The sequence below is a fragment of the Sphaeramia orbicularis genome, unplaced genomic scaffold (genome assembly GCF_902148855.1).
Source record: "Sphaeramia orbicularis unplaced genomic scaffold, fSphaOr1.1, whole genome shotgun sequence".
Taxonomy (NCBI): Eukaryota; Metazoa; Chordata; class Actinopteri; order Kurtiformes; family Apogonidae; genus Sphaeramia; species Sphaeramia orbicularis.
The window spans coordinates 16,406-34,495 of record NW_021941508.1 but is presented as its reverse complement, the minus strand read 5'-3'; the positions used below and the strand labels follow the sequence as shown (position 1 = coordinate 34,495).

The window sequence follows — 18,090 nt, the reverse complement described above, 5'->3', positions numbered from 1 at the left end:
ATAGTGATCCGCATACAGTTATATTTCAGTTGCTGGATCCGTGCGTGAAGCCACGGCTTATATTGGTATAAGTACTGCGGGCTCATGAACACATTCAAAGTCCGGTCATTACACAGACTTCTGTGACAGACCGCTGTCACAGGAAGAGCCTACGGTAGCCCGCGGGCACGCGGAGGCGCACGGCCCGGAGGCACCAGAAAGAGGAAATCGATTTTAACGATTTCCCTTTTTAAAAAAAATCGTCCTAATTAAAAAAATCCGATTTCGATTTAAAATCGATTAATCGTGCAGCCTTAGGTTCAGCTGCACTAACCCTAAACCGTGCAACTAACAGATGTTTTTTGTCTTTCAGGTCAGAGGACATGCAGACCTCATCCTAGTCATCAGTCATGGCCGATAAAAGGAAACTTCAAGGTGAGGACTTGGGCTTTGTGTTGAGTAAGATGCAAATGAGGACCGGAGGTGGTCTGATCTGGGTCCATTGGGGTTCACAGCCCCCAGGTCTGCTAATGTGGATGAGAAAAATGCACAGATATCCATGTTTCTGGCAAAAAAAAACAAAACAAATTCCAAACTTATTTCTATCTATTATATAGTATATTCTATTATATAGTATACTTCATATTTAGTATATTCTATTTATAGTATAGTATAGTATAGAATAGAGAATGTCTATTAATGTGGAATGAGAAAACACAGAAAAACCCCAAAAACCCAAACCCATTCTACAAGAGCTGGGAATGAATTCTGTAAATGTAATTCTATAGTTAAGTAGTGTCCAGGGTTTCCACTGATAAGGGTTTCTTCCGCTGCAAAAAAAATCTGGTCAATGGAACCAGTGAAAATTATCTTGGTGACCCTAACCCAAATCAGATTTCCAGATCTATTGTCTATAAATCAGTTCTTATATCTCCCTGAAAAGTTCCTCTGTAGGTGATTCTGTCCTGATTTTAAGTCTAATGACATATTTGGAGTAGAAATGAGACCAATCCACTTGGTCAGAGTTAGATTTTTGCAGAGTGAGCATCCACTGTGTTGACTGATGTGGAACTAAAAACGACCAAATCCATGAATATAGAAGAGACAGCTGGAGGAGAACTGTCCACTGGAGTGACCAGTGGAGTGACCAGCATGCATGAAAGGGTTAACTGTGTTTTCAGGACTCTGTTCTGTCAGATGTTTAATACAGACGTTCTATCAGCACCGTGCAGTGTGTGTGTGTGTGTGTGGTGTGTGTGTGTGTGTGGTGTGTGTGTGTGTGTGTGTGTGGTGTGGCGCAGTGTTATCCAGGTCAGAAACAGTAGAAGAGCCTTCAATCATCTGCTTCCTGTTTACACTGAATGAACAACTCATTTGTGTCACAATACGTAAAGGGCCGACAGAAATGCTGGTAATGGAGCTGAAATGTGGGCGTGTCTGCTTTGACGCTCAGCTAATGGAGCTGCTGTTTCCACATGTACGTGTTCATGTGTCCCATAATGCCCCTGTTACAGTATCAGTGTTTGATGAAACCTTAGCCGCTGTTTGGAAATGCTCTGCTCTGCTTTCCATCAGTCCCTGGTTGTTGTTCACGTGTGGGTAGTATTTGACCTGGACCTGCTGAAAACCTGGACCTGCTGAAAACAGGACCCGTGTTGTTCTATGTTCATTCATTTCCTTTTCTCTCTGAGTGTTTGTGTCTTTTGTCTTTCAGGTGAAATAGATCGATGTCTGAAAAAAGTAGCAGAAGGAGTGGAGCAGTTTGAAGACATCTGGCAAAAGGTGATGAATGACACGTGCACTGTTAATGAATGACACGTGTGCACTGTTATGAACGACACGTGCACTGTTAATGAACGACATGTGCACTGTTAATGAATGACACATGTGCACTGTTAATGAACGACATGTGCACTGTTAATGAATGACACATGTGCACTGTTAATGAACGACACATGTGCACTGTTAATGAATGACACGTGCACTGTTAATGAATGACACGTGCACTGTTAATGAACGACACGTGCACTGTTAATGAACGACACATGTGCACTGTTAATGAACGACACATGTGCACTGTTAATGAACGACATGTGCACTGTTGAATGACACATGTGCACTGTTAATGAACGACACATGTGCACTGTTAATGAACGACACTGCACTGTTAATGAACGACACATGTGCACTGTTAATGAACGACATGTGCACTGTTAATGAACGACACGTGCACTGTTAATGATGCACATGTCACTTTAATGAAGACACTGCACTGTTAATGAACGACACATGTGCACTGTTAATGAACGACATGTGCACTGTTAATGAATGACACATGTGCACTGTTAATAAGACACCTGTGCACTGTTAATGAACGACACATGTGCACTGTTAATGATGACACATGTGCACTGGTAATGAATGACACGTGCAACGTAATGAACGACATGTGCACTGTTAATGACGACACATGTCACTGTTAATGAACGACACATGTGCACTGTTAATGAATGACACATGTGCACTGGTAATGAACGACACGTGCACTGTTATGAACGACACGTGCACTGTTAATGGACGACACATGTGCACTGTTAATGAACTACATGTGCACTGTTAATGATGACACATGTGCACTGTTAATGAACGACACGTGCACTGTTAATGAACGACATGTGCACTGTTAATGAACGACCGTGCACTGTGAAGAATGACACGTGCACTGGTAATGAATGACACGTGCACTGTTTAATGAACTACACGTGCAACTGTTATGGACGACACATGTGCACTGTTAATGAACGACACGTGCACTGTTAATGAATGACACAGTGCACTGGTAATGACGACACGTGCACTGTTATGAACGACACGGCACTGTTAATGGACGACACATGTTGCACCTGTTAATGAACGACACATGTGCACTGTTAATGACGACACGTGCACTGTTAATGAACGACACATGTGCACTGTTAATGAGTGACACGTGCACTGTTAATGAATGAGCACATGTGCACTGTTAATGAATGACACGTGCACTGTTAATGAATGACCACGTGCACGTTCACTGTTATGACGACACACGTCACTGTTAATGAACGACACACGTGCACTGTTAATGAATGACACATGTGCACTGTTAATGAATGACACGTGCACTGTTAATGAACACACGTGCACTGTTAATGACGACACACGTGCACTGTTAATGAACGACCCGTGCACTGTTAATGAATGACACATGTGCACTGTTAATGAATGACACGTGCACTGTTAATGAATGACACTGTGCACTGTTAATGAACGACACGTGCACTGTTAATGAACGACACGTGCACTGTTAATGGACGACACATGACTGTTAATGACCACACGTGCACTGTTAATGAACGCACGTGCACTGTTAATGGACGACACATGTGCACTGGTAATGAAAGACACGTGCCACTGTTAATGACGACACGTGCACTGTTAATGGACGACACAGGTGCACTGTTAATGAACGACACGTGCACTGTTAATGAACGACACTGTCACTGTTAATGAACGACACATGTGCCACTGTTAATGAATGACACGTGCAATGTTAATGAATGACACATGTGCACTGTTAATGAATGACACATTGCACTGTTAATGAATGACACGTCACTGTTATGAATGACACACGTGCACTGTTTAATGAACGACACACGTGCACTGTTAATGAACGACACCGTGCACTGTTAATGAACGACACACTTGCACTGTTAATGATGACACATGTGCACTGTTAATGAATGAGACGTTGCACTGTCAATGAATGACACATGAGGAACGTCCACCGTGGAACATCCACTGAAGGAACATCCACCGGTGGAACGTCCACTGGAGGAGTGTCCACCAGTGGAACATCCACTGGAGGAACATCCACTGGAGGAACATATACCGGTGTAACATCCACTGAGGAGCATCCCACTGGAGGGAACATCCACCGTGGAAACGTCCACTGGAGGAACATCCACTGGGGGAGCATCCACTGGAGGAACATCCACCGTGGAACGTTCCCTGGAGGAACATCCACTGGAGGGAACATCCACCGGTGGAACGTCCACTGAGGAACATCCACTGGAGGAACATCCACCGGTGGAATGTCCACTGGAGGAACATCCACTGGAGGAACATCCACCGTTGGAACATCCCACTGAGGAACATCCACCGTGGAGAACGTCCACTGGAGGAACATCCACCGTGGAACGTCCACTGTAGGAACGTCCACTGGTGGAACATCCACCAGTGGAGACATCCACCGAGGAACTTCCACTGGAGGAACATCCACTGGAGGAACATCCACTGGTGGAATGTCCCACCGTTGAACGTCCACTGGTGTCACAGACTTGGACTGTGCGACAAACGGTCCTTTTCTCTTAAAGCCTTTGGACCAAACTGGAGCAATCGTCTATTATTGTAAACAGGTGAATAGATGCTGGACTGGTAAGGATGGGAAGAGGGGTTTATATCTGAGTGTCTGTGGTTTAAACTTTGTATAAATAGACCTGATCATGTTAAAGCTTCCTCTGTTTGAAAGTTTAAGCAGGTTTCATCTGTTGAAAGTTGAAGCAGGTTTCATTTGTGTATAAATAGACCTGATCATGCGTCATCTGTTTGGGTCTTCTCCACAGCTTCACAACGCAGCCAACGCCAACCAGAAGGAGAATATGAAGCAGGACCTCAAAAAAGAGATTAAAAAAACTGCAGGTGAGAACATGGACATGTGACCCGGGTCCCCCTAGACTCCTCAGACCACATGTTTTCTGTGGACCCGGGTCCACCTGGACTCCTCAGACCACATCTTGTCAGTTCAGCGGTTTGAGACAGTCATGTACCACCAGGATGATGTGAAGCTGTTTTGGTGGAAGGTCACATGACTGTCTGGAACCCACTGACCTAAAGGTTCAGGTTTTTAGAAACGTCACCACCAACTGAAATGTGAAAATCAGGACAGAACTGACATGAGTTCTGAGGTGACCTGGATTGTTTCCAAGGTCCAGGACCTGATGAACTGGAGCTGGGACCCTGTTAGCGTCCACAGTGACCCTGTTAGCGTCCACAGTGACCCTGTTAGCGTCCGCAGTGAGGCGTGTCCCTGTTAGCATCCACAGTGAAGCGTGTCCCTGTAGTGTCCACAGTGACCCTGTTAGCGTCCACAGTGGAGGCGTGTCCCTGTTAGCATCCACAGTGAGGCGTGACCTTGTTAGTGTCCACAGTGAGGCGTGACCCTGTTAGTGTCCACAGTGACCCCGTTAGCGTCCACAGTGACCCTTTTAGCATCCACAGTGAGGCGTGTCCCTGTTAGCATCCACAGTGAGGCGGGACCCCGTTAGCGTCCACAGTGAGGCGTGACCCCGTTAGCGTCCACAGTGAGGCATGACACTGTTAGTGGTCCACAGTGAAGGCGTGACCCCGTTAGCATCCACAGTGACCCTGTTAGCATCCACAGTGACCCTGTTAGCATCCACAGTGAGGCATGTCCCTGTTAGCATCCACAGTGAGGCGTATCCCTGTTACCGTCCACAGTTAGCGTCCACAGTGACCCTGTTAGCATCCACAGTGAGGTGTGTCCCTGTTAGCATCCACAGTGAGGGCGGGACCCCGTTAGCGTCCACAGTGAGGCGTGACCCCCGTTAGCGTCCACAGTGAGGCGTGACCCCCGTTAGCGGCCACAGTGAGGCATGACACTGTTAGTGTCCACAGTGAGGCGTGACCCCGTTAGCATCCACAGTGACCCTGTTAGCAATCCACAGTGAGGCATGTCCCTGTTAGCATCCACAGTGAGGCGTATCCTGTTAGCGTCCACAGTTAGCGTCCACAGTGAGGCGTGTCCCTGTTAGCGTCCACAGTTAGCATCCCAGTGAGGCGTGGTCCCTGTTAGCGTCCACAGTTAGCATCCACAGTGAGGCGTGTGCTGGTGTGCGGTTACTTTTCCTTTCCTTATCCTCATACTGTGTTTGCTTCCATGAGATCAAACTACAAGCCAAGCCTGGGATCTGCAGAAGCACTTGGGCGTCCCTGACTGTCCAGGACCAGGACATGTTTGTTTGAACACCTCACTGACCCTCCCTTTTCCTCTGCTCGTCCTCTGGTCCTCAGCGTCTTCGAGACCAGATCAAGACGTGGGTAGCATCCAATGAAATCAAAGACAAGAGGCAGCTAGTAGAGAACCGCAAACTGATAGAGACGGTGAGTAGGACCTGAGGATGGGTAGGACCTGATGAGTAGGGACCTGAGGACGGGTAGGACCTGAGGAGTAGAACCTGAGGACGGGTAGGACCTGATGAGTAGACCTGAGGACCGGGTAGGGAACCTGAGTTAGTAGAACCTGAGGACGGGTAGGGACCTGATGAGTAGGACCTGAGGATGGGGAAGGACCTGATGAGGTTGACCTGAGGACAGGGAGGACCTGAGGATGGTAGTACCTGAGGACGGGGAGGACCTGCAAGACGGGTAGGACTGATGAGTAGGACCTGAGGGACGGGGGAGGACCTGAAGACGGGTAGGAACTGATGAGTAGGACCTGAGGACGGGGAGGACCAGGGGTTACCGTGGGGTAGGACCAGGGTTACTCTGTGGGACTGGGGTTACTCTGTATGACTTCTGTGTAATCTGAAAGGTCTGATTGGTTCAGGATGTTTTCAGTTCAGTTTTGTGTCAAATTAAAGCTGATGTGAAATCTAATGAACTCACATTTATCAGGTCCAGTGTTTTCAGTGTTCTGGATCTGAAGGCGGTTTTTGGTTTACATTCCAGTAGTTTCATTTTCATTTTAAGGTGTTCCCTTTGGCTACAGTTAAGGCTGGTTTAAGGTGTTCCCTTTGCTACAGTTTAAGGCTGGTTAGGTGTTTCCCTTTGCTACAGATAAGGCTGGTTTAAGGTGTTCCCTTTGCTACAGTTAAGGCTGGTTTAAGGGTGTTCCTTTACTACAGGTAAGGCCGGTTTAAAGTGTTCCCTTTACTACAGTTAAGGCCGGTTTAAGGTGTTCCCTTTGCTACAGTTAAGCCATTTAAGGTTTCCCTTTACTACAGTTAAGGCCGGTTTAAGTGTTCCCTTTACTACAGTTAGGCCAGTTTAAGGTGTTCCCTTTACTACAGTTAAGGCCGGTTTAAGGTGTTCCCTTTACTACCAGTTGAAGGCTGGTTTAGGTTGTTCCATCCCATCATAGTCTCATGTTTGTTTGTTTGTTTGTTTGTTTGTCTCTGCAGCAAATGGAACGCTTCAAAAATAGTGGAGAGAGAAACCAAGACCAAAGCGTACTCCAAAGAAGGACTTGGCCCTGGCCCAGAAGGTGGACCCGGTCCAGAGAAGGAGGAGGGGGAAGGTGGGCACCTGGTTAACGGTGAGCACTGGACAACAAACAGACACACACACAAAAAAAAAAAAAGAAGAAGAAAAATCTGTCAAAAAACAGTCTGAGAAAAGAAACAGAACAAAAAACAGTCGGAAAAAACAGTTAAAACAGAACAAAAAAAAAAAACAGTCTGAAAAAAACAAAACAGTAACACAAAAATCAGTCAGAAAAAAAGTCAGAACAAAAAACATTCTGGAGAAAAAGATAGAAAAACAGTTAAAACAGAACCAAAAAAAAAGTCTGAAAAAAACAGAAAGAAAAAAAGTCTACAAAAAACAGTGAAAAAAAAGTCAAGAACAAAAACAGTCTATAAAAGGTCAGAAAAGAAAAAACAGAACAAAAACCAGTCAGAAAAAAAAACAGTCTAAAAAAAGTCAGAAAAAAAGTCTGAATAAACCAGTCTGAACAAAAAAACAGTCTAAAAAACAGTCAGAACACAACAGTCAGAACAAAAAAACAGTCCTGAAAAAGAAAAAAAAAAAACAGAACAAAAAAGTCAGGTAAAAATGCCTAAAAAACAGTCTGACAAAAAGAAACAGAAAAAAAACAGTCCTGAAAAAAATTCAGTCAGGAAAAAAAAAACAGTCAGAACAAAAACAGTCTGAAAAAAAACAGAAAAGAAAAAAAGTCAGAACAAAAACAGTCTGAAAAAAAAAAAAGGTCAGAAAAGAAAAACGACAAAAACAGTCAGAAAAAAACAGTCTGAAAGAAAAAGTCTGAAAGAAAAAACAGTCTGAATAAACCAGTCAGAAAAAAACAGTCTGAACAAAAACAGTCTAAAAAACAGTCAGAACACAGTCAAAAAAAAACAGTCCTGAAAAGAAAGTCTGAAAGAAAAAACAGTCTGAATAACCATTCAGAAAAAAACAGTGAGAAAAAGAAGTCTGAATAAAAAACAGTCAACAAAAAAACAATCTGAAAAAAAAAAACCCCAGTCAGAACAAAAAACAGGTCTAAAAAAGAAAAAAAACAGTCCTGAAAAAAAGAAACAGAAGAAAACAGTGAAAAAAAATCAGTCAGAAAAAAAAGTCAGAACTAAAAACAGTCCTGAAAATGACAGTAAAAAACAGTTAAAACAGTCAGAACAAAAAAAAACAGTCTGAAAAAACGCAGAAAGAAAAAAAGTCAGAACAAAAAAATAGTCTGAAAAAAACAGTGAGAAAACAAATCAGAACAAAAAAAAAGTCTGAAAAAAAAGGTCAGAAAATAAAAACAGAACAAAAAACCAGTCAGAAAAAACAGTCTGAAAAAAAAGTCAGAAAAAAAACGTCTAGAACAAAAAACAGTCTAAAAAACAGTCAGAACAAAAAAACAGTCAGAAAAAAGAAACAGCCTGAAACAAAGCAGTCTGGAATGAAAAAAAGGTCAGAACAAAAAACAATCTGAAAAAAAGTCATAACAAAAAACAGTCTAAAAAGGAAAAAAAAACAGAACAAAAAAAAGACTGAAAAAGACAGTCTGAAAAAAGAAACAGTATGAAAAAAAGTCAGAAAAAAAACAGTACACAACAAAAAACAGTCTCAACAAAAAACTGTGAAAAAAGAGTCAGAACAACAACAGGTCTAAAAAAAGAAAAAAGTCAGAACAAAAAATAGTATGAAAAAAAGTCAGAAAAAAAAACAGTCTGAAAAAAAAGCAGTCAGAACAAAAAACAGTCTGAAAAACTGAACAGGTCAGAAAAAACAGAACAAAAAAAAAAAACAGTCTGGAAAAAAAAAGAAGAAAAAAAAAAAACAGTCCTAAAAAAAACAGTCTGAAAGAGTCAAAAAAAAAGTCAGAACAAAAAACAGTCAGAAAAAAACAGTCACAACAAAAACAGTCACAACAAAAAAACCCTAACCCTCTTATACCCTAACTCTCCCTAACCCTAACCCTCCTAACCTTCTTAACCCTAACCCTCTTTACCCTAACCATCTTAACCTTAACCCCTCTTAACCCTAACCCTCTAACCCTCTTAACCCTAACCCTCTTAACCCTAACCCTCTAACCCTCTTAACCCTAACCCTCTTAACCCTCTTAACCCTCTTAACCCTAACCCTCTTAACCCTAACCCTCTTTACCCTAACCATCTTAACCTTAACCCTCTTAACCCTAACCCTCTAACCCTCTTAACCCTACCCTCTTAACCCTCTTAAACCCTAACCCTCTTTACCCTAACCATCTTAACCTTAACCCCTCTGAACCCTAACCCTCCTCTTAACCCTCTGTAACCCTAACCTCTTTACCCTAACCATCTTAACCCTAACCCTCTTTACCCTAACCATCTTAACCTTAACCCTCTTAACCCTAACCCTCCTAGACCCTCTTTACCCTACCCTCTAACCCTCTTAACCCTAACCCTCGTAACCCTAACCCTCCTAACCCTAACCCTCCTAACCTTCTTAACCCTAACCCTCTACACTCTAACTCTAACCTACCCTCCTAAACCCTAACCTCTTAACCCTAACCATCTTAACCCTAACCCTCTTAACCGTAACCACGACCCGCTTTACCCTAACCATCTTAACTTAACCCTCTTACCCTAACCCTCTAACCCTAACCTCTTAACCCTAACCCTCTAATCCTAACCTTCTTACCCTAACCCTCCTAACTTCTTAACCCTAACCCTCTTAACCCTAACCCTCTTTACCCTACCATCTAACCCTAACCCTCTTTAACCTAACCATCTTAACCTTAAACCTTCTTAACCCTAACCATCTTAACCCTAACCCTCTTAACCCCTAACCCTCTTAACCCTAACCCTCTTAACCCTAACCCTCTAACCCTCTTAACCCTAACCATCTTAACCCTAACCCTCTTTACCCTAACCATCTTAACCTTAACCCTCTTAACCCCAACCCTCTAACCCTCTTAACCCTAACCCTCTTAACCCTCTTAACCCTCTTAACACTAACCCTCTTACCCTAACCCTCTTTACCCTAACCATCTTAACCTTAACTCTCTAACCCTCTTAACCCTAACTCTCTAACCCTCTTAACCCTAACCCTCTTAACCCTCTTAACCCTAACCCTCTTAACCCTAACCCTCTTACCCTAACCATCTTAACCTTAACCCTCTTAACCCTAACCCTCTTAACCCTCTTAACCCTAACCCTCTTTACCCTAACCATCTTAACCCTAACCCTCTTTACCCTAACCATCTTAACCTTAACCCTCTTAACCCTAACTCTCTTAACCCTAACCCTCTAACCCTAACCCTCTAACCCTAACCCTCCTAACCCTAACCCTCTTAACCCTAACTCTCTTAACCCTAACCCTCTAACCCTAACCCTCCTAACCCTAACCCTCTTAACCCTCTTAACCCTAACCCTCTTTACCCTAACCATCTTAACCCTAACCCTCTTAACCCTAACCATCTTAACCTTAACCCTCTTAACCCTAACCCTCTTAACCCTAACCCCTCTTTACCCTAACCATCTTAACCCTAACCCTCTTTACCCTACCATCTTAACCTTAACCCTCTTACCCTAACCCTCCTAACCCGCTATGTACCCTAACCCTCTAACCCTCTTAACCCTAACCCTCTTAAAACCCTAACCCTCCTAACCCTAACCCTCCTAACCTTCTTAACCCTAACCCTCTAACTCTAACTCTAAACCCTAACCCTCCTAAAACCCTAACCTCTTAACCCTAACCATCTTAACCCTAACCCTCTTAACCGTAACCACGACCCTCGTTACCCTAACCATCTTAGACTTAACCCTCTTAACCCTAACCCTCTAACCCTAACCCGCTTAACCCTAACCCTCTAATCCTAACCCTCTTAAACCCTAACCCTCCTAAACTTCTTAACCCTAACCCTCTTAACCCTAACCCTCTTTACCCTAACCATCTTAACCCTAACCCTCTTTAACCTAACCATCTAACCTTACCTTCGTAAACCCTAACCATCTTAACCCTAACCCTCTTTACCCTAACCATCTTAACCTTAACCCTCTTAACCCCAACCCTCTAACCCTCTTAACCCTAACCATCTTAACCCTAACCCTCTTTACCCTAACCATCTTAACCTTAACCCTCTTAACCCCAACCCTCTAAACCCTCTTAACCCTAACCCTCTTAACCCTCTTAACACTAACCCCGCTTTACCCTACCATCTTAACCTTAACCCTCTTAACCCTAACTCTCTAACCCTCTTATAACCCTAACCCTCTTAACCCTCTTAACCCTAACCCTCTTTACCCTAACCATCTGTAACCTTAACCCTCTTAACCCTAACCCTCTTAACCCTCTTACCCTAGACCCTCTTTACCCTAACCATCTTAACCCTAACCCTCTTTACCCTAACCTCGTAACCTTAACCCTCTTAACCCTAACTCTCTTAACCCTACCCTCTAACCCTAACCTCTCAACCCTAACCTACCTCTAACCCTAAACCCTCTTAACCCTAACTCTCTTAACCCTAACCCTCGAACCTAACCCTCCTACCCTCTTAACCCTAACCCTCCTAACCCCTAACCCTAACCCTGTGTTCTAAATATAGATACTCATCTTTCTACAGATCAGCTGAACATACCAGCTGAGCACTTTTCAGCCTAATGTTGGTGGAAATTCAGATGAGAAGTAGAACATATAAGCCAGCATCCATCCTACGCACACATCTGTGCGTAGGATGGAGTCCAGTCCCAAATGAGTCTGTAAGGTGTTTGTTTATATTTAACATGAATTTGCACAAATATTAAATAAACATTAAACACTAATTGATTCTTTTATCAATGATCATTAAACACATAATTATTCGTTTTATCTCTGATCATTGTAGATCTGAACACAAACAGGTAAATATCTGGGTCTGAGTTCAGTTTGATTTATAATCCAGTTCTAACGTAAAAACCCAGAGAACAAACACAACAAAGGCCTCCACCGCTGATCTGGACCAACAACAGGTCCGACAGAACCGGGCCCAGGTCACAGAACCGGGCCCTGGACCCTCACTGGGACCCCGGTCCACAGGAGAGGACCTGGGTCTGATCCCAGTCCAGTTTGACACAGTAAACAGAAAAGGCTACGGTTCAGACGATGGTTCAGCTTTAATATGTGACCATGGAAATGATTCATTCAATGACCTGTGGAACGTCACTGAACACACTGTGAATCATTTTCAGGACCAGCTTTTTCAAGTGTGCTCTGGAAAATAATGGACTGTGCTTTATGAATGCTGCTGTTTTTGTCTGTCCACAGAATACCATCGACACGTTGAACATGCAGGTGGACCAGTTCGAGAGTGAAGTGGAGTCTCTGTCTGTCCAAACCAGGAAAAAGAAAGGAGACAAGGAGGTCGAAAAATCCCCTGGTTCCCACACCTGGAAATACCCTGGTCCCACTGTCGATCCACAGTCTAACTCTAACCCTCACCTGAAAATACCCTGGTCCCCCTCATTTCTCTAACTGAAGGTTCCCCCTCATTCGTCTAATGTCTGAAGGTTCCCCCTCTGAAGGTTCTCCCTCATCCTCCTTTTCTTGCCTCTTTCTGTTGTTTCACAGAAGCAGGACCGAATCGAGGAACTGAAGAAGTTCATCGAGAAGCATCGGTATCACATTCCGGATGCTGGAGACGATTCCTGAGGATGCTGGGACAACGACTCTGTGCAGGGTGGAGGCCATCAGGAAGATCAAGGTCTGTTCTGGTCCCCCACTGTGAACCGGCTGCAACAGATGGTCCATACAGGAATACTGTCCTCCACATGTGAACCGCTCCACACAGGGTCGGCAACCTTTAACACTCAAAGGCCATTTTGACCCGGTTTCCACGGAAAAGACAAACACTGGAGCTGCAAACACTTTGTTGACATCTGAAATGAAGATGTTAGCCTATAGTATACCGTAAATTCGGACTATAAGCCGCTACTTTTTTCCACTCTTTTTAAACACTGCGGCTTATACTCCGACACAGCTTATACAACAATTTTACCGGTGCCGTGGCGCACCTTGGTGGTGCCGTGGCGCACCTCGGTGCTGCCGCGGCGCACCTCGGTGCCAATGCTAGGTGCCGTTGCACCGCCGTACCATGGCTCGGTGCCAGGGTGCCGTGGCACCGCGGTGGTGCCTCGGCTACGAGGTGCCGGTGGTGCCGCGCACCGGTGGCACCCAGTTGTGGCACCGCAGTGCCATGGCACCTGACACTGAGCAGTGGCACTGCGGTGCAACGTCACCGGCACCGAGCCATGGTACCGTGGTGCCACGGCACCTGGCACTGAGCCGCAGTACTGCAGTGCCACGGCACCTAGCGTTGGCCCCGAGGTGCCGCGGCACCTTGATCGTGCATGGCACCTAGCATCATTAAATTTTCTATTTTCGTCAGATATGTTTCTTTTCTTAGATTTCTCCATACTTGGCCTACCTGGGGTTGAAAGTCTCAATAATGTACGGCGTTTTTGGCGGGCTGTTGGAGAGGCTGCGACGCATATTTTGAGCGACGAACAATAATACTATATATATATTATATATATACATATATATACACACATATATTATATATATATATATATTTATATTTTTATATATATATATATATATATATATATATATATAAATTGTATTTTAATATTTCGAGATTAACATATCTTACAATTACAACTACAATTAAACAAACGAACAAAACACAAATAAAATACTTTGTTCAGATATTGTGCAGTTTTGGTGTCGCAGGGCATTCCGCGCATGGTGGCTGCCGGCTGACACGTCAAGTGCTGGTCAAACGTCTCTGAAGAAGGCGAATGCTGATCACCGAAATTGCACAAGGGTCTGAAGAAAGAAGTTAAAAACTTTGACTTAATAAGAAGACATGATAAATGTTTTTGAGACAAATAACATACACTTCAATCGGACACTTATAATTTATTTTCCCAAGCCACGCAGAGCCGCAACATAAGGATGAAAGAGCCCGCAGGCGGCTCTGGAGCCGCGGGTTGCCGACCCCTGGCTCCACAGATTGGTCAGTATATGAATACTGTCCTCCACCTGTGAACCGCTCCACAGATGGTCAGTACATGAATACTGTCCTCCACCTGTGAACCGCTCCACAGATGTCCGTACATGAATACTGTCCTCCACCTGTGAACCGCTGCACAGATGGTCCGTACATGAATACTGTCCTCCACCCTGTGAACCGCTGCACAGATGGTCCGTACATGAATACTGTCCTCCACCTGTGAACCGCTGCACAGATGGTCCGTACATGAATACTGTCCTCCACCTGTGAACCTGCTCCACAGATGGTCAGTACATGAATACTGTCCTCCACCTGTGAACCGCTGCACAGATGGTCCGTACATGCATACTGTCCTCCACCTGTGAAACCGCTGCACAGATGGTCCATACATGAATACCGTCCTCCACCTGTGAACCGCTCCACAGATGGTCCGTACATGAATACCGTCCTCCACCTGTGAACCGCTCCACAGATGGTCCGTACATGAATACTGTCCTCCACCTGTGAACCGCTGCACAGATGGTCCGTACATGAATACCGTCCTCACCCTGTGAACCGCTCCACAGATGGTCCGTACATGAATACCGTCCTCCACCTGTGAACCGCTCCACAGATGGTCCGTACATGAATACTGTCCTCCACCTTGTGAACCGCTGCACAGATGGTCCGTAACATGAATACTGTCCTCCACCTGTGAACCGTTCCACAAGATGGTCCGTACATGAATACTGTCCTCCACCTGTGAACCGCGCACAGATGGTCTGTACATGAATACTGTCCTGACCTTAAGCCATCAATTGAGCACTGAAGCTAAACCCTCAGACCTGGTTTAGAACCAGTGTAAAACCAGACCAGCAGCAGCTCCTGAACCTCGTCCCTTCATTCTTAAACTATTGTAACATGTACATACAGAAAATACTGCATTTACACTTGAATGAATGTGTGCTGTCTTCTTCTGTGGTTCTGTCATGAAGGATGACCGTGGAGTACTACGTGGACTCATCACAGGATCCAGACTTGAGGAGAACGAGTTTCTGTACGACGACCTGGATCTGGAAGACTCCGTAAGTCCACCACCAGCTCAGCTTCACTGTTCTAGAACCAGTTTGGAGAAAAGAACCCTTTATCTGCTCTGTTTCAGTGTTCTGAAACATCTTTAAAGGTGCGGGAGACTTTCGTGACCAATTTTTCATCGTCTCTGTTCATCCTCAGTCATATCCTCAGTTTCCTGAATCTGTTCATCTCTCTGTCATTCCTCAGCTGAATCTCTTACATTACAAGTGAACAGTTTCTTAGTTCCATCCACCACAACACTAAATGTTTCATTCAGACCTGGAGGGAACTGGGCATCTGAGTAATTTTTTGTCACGATGTGCATTGTGGGAAACGGTGTTCACACTGCCACTGCAAGGAGGTTGAACCTCTGTTTCCCACAATGCACATCACGACAAAAAATTACTCAGATGCCCAGTTCCCTCCCAGGCTCTGAATGAAAACATGTAGTGTTTGTGGTGGACGGAACTAGGACACTGTTTCACTGTAATGTAAGAGATTCAGCTGAGGAATGACAGAGAGACGAACAGATTCATGAAACTGAGGATATGACTGAAGGATGAACAGAGACGATGAAGAATTGGTCACGAAGTCTCCTGCACCTTTAAATGTTGAAGGTGTTCACCTCCTGCTTTGTGTGTTTCAATGTTCTGAAACATCCTTAACCCTAACCTGTGTGTGTTCTCCTCAGCCCAGTCTCTGGTGGCGCACCTCCCTCAGGACACTCCCACTTGGAGGAGGAGCTCTTCCTCCACTCCAGCAGCACGCCCACCTCCACCACCTCATCTTCCCCATCCCCCCCTCTCCTGCCACCGGTACTACGGTAACAGCCTACACTACTTTGGATTGACTGTCATGTAGTAGTCAGGAGTCCACCTTGGTGCACTTGTCACAGTCCGTTTTGGGGGGGGGGGTGGGGTGGGTCTGCAACCCTGGGCCCAGCTCGTGGATCTGTCTGCTACCCCTTAGTGGTCACCAGTGACTGGAACAACAGAAATTGGTAGATTGGTATTGGAGGAAAATTACTCCTATTGTTAGTGTCAGTGCTAGTCAGCCCAGGTCAGTTTGTTCGAGTTTGTTCACAATGTTCAAAGCTGTAAAAGGAGGACGAGTAGTTCATTTGTTTTTACCTAAATAGCTTTGTGCATGTTTTCAGGAGAACTCAGAAGACGACAAGAAGAGGGGACGATCGACTGACAGTGAAGTGAGTCAGGTGGGTTAAAGAGGGGTGGGGCTTCACTAAGGGGACGATCGACTGACAGTGGAAGTGAGTCAGGTGGGTTTAAAGAGGGGTGGGGGCTTCACTAAGGGACGATCGACTGACAGTGAAGTTAGTCAGGTGGGTTTAAAGAGGGGCGGGGGCTTCACTAAGGGGATCGATTGACTGACAGTGAAGTGAGTCAGGTGGGTTTAAAGAAAGGGCGAGGCTTCACTAAGGGGACGATTGACTGACAGTGAAGTGAGTCAGGTGGGTTGAAAAGAGGGGCGTGGGCTTCACTAAGGGGACGATTGACTGACAGTGAAGTGAGTCAGGTGGGTTTAAAGAGGGGCGGGGCTTCACTAAGGGGACGATTGACTGACAGTGAAGTGAGTCAGGTGGGTTTAAAGAGGGGCGGGGCTTCACTAAGGGGACGATTGACTGACAGTGAAGTGAGTCAGGTGGGTTTAAGAGGGGCGGGCTTCACTAAGGGGACAATTGACTGACAGTGAAGGTGAGTCAGGTGGGGTTATAAAGAGGGGTGGGGGCTTCACTAAGGGGACAATTGACTGACAGTGAAGTGAGTCAGGTGGGTTTAAAGAGGGGCGGGGCTTCACCATGTGCAAAGTAAGTGGACAGTAGAACGGACCAAGTCGAGTGCCAAGCTCATCCAGTCCAGTTCGAGTCCAGTCCAGTCCACTTAACCCTTTAAAATCTGTGTCGCCTCAGTCTCCTGTGAAAAATGGAAACCCCTCTTCCTCCTCTTCCTCCTTGTTATCTTCCTCTTCATCCTCTTCTTCCTCTGTCTCGGGGCTGAACTCGTCCTTACTCATCTCCATGGCGACCATCACGGGGAGCGGAGGAAGCAGCGGCACTGGGACCACCGGTCACCTCAGCAGCTCAGGGAGTTTGGTGTGCACCCCCCCCCCCACCTCCAGCGGCAGCTACAGCAGCGCCCCCCCGCAGCCGCTGCACCCAGTCAGCACTGCAGCAGCTACCATCCAAACACTCAGCCAGCGCCTCTGTAGCTCCACCCACCCCCATCCCCAGCACCTCCACCATAGCCACGCCCCCTCCTCTGCCTCCTCGCCCCCCAACCCCATTCTACAGGGGCTCCTCACATCCACCGCTCCGTCAGGATCCCTGCCCACTTCCAACAGCCTGGGCCTCAGCCTGAGCCTGACCCTGGGCAGGAGCCTCAGCCCTGCCTCTGTGTCGGGGGGCTGGGCTTGTCCCTGAGTACGATGGGGGGCCTGCTGTCCGGCTCCGCCCCGGTGCCTACGCTCAGGCAGCGGCTTCGGGTGCGGTTGGCTCTCTGGGTGGGGTCGGCACCTCGGCGGTTATAGGCTCGGCAGGCTCCATCGGAAGTGGGAGCATGGCATGGGCGGGCCGACGTCCACGACGGCAGGTCTACTGGGCGCGGCGCCGGGGGCAGGCAGCATGTCCTCCGGGATTCTGGGTCTGGCGTCCAGTCAGCCGGGCTGCAGGGTTCTGCTCTGTTAGCGCCCAGCCCTGGGGAAGGGTTGGTGTTGGGGGGGGCATG

At 46.0% G+C, this 18,090-nt stretch overlaps 1 pseudogene; it reads left to right on the top strand.

Moving 5' to 3' along the window:
* Positions 1–18,090, top strand: part of LOC115416004 (CCR4-NOT transcription complex subunit 3-like) — a 36,526-nt pseudogene that overhangs the window by 2,187 nt on the left and 16,249 nt on the right.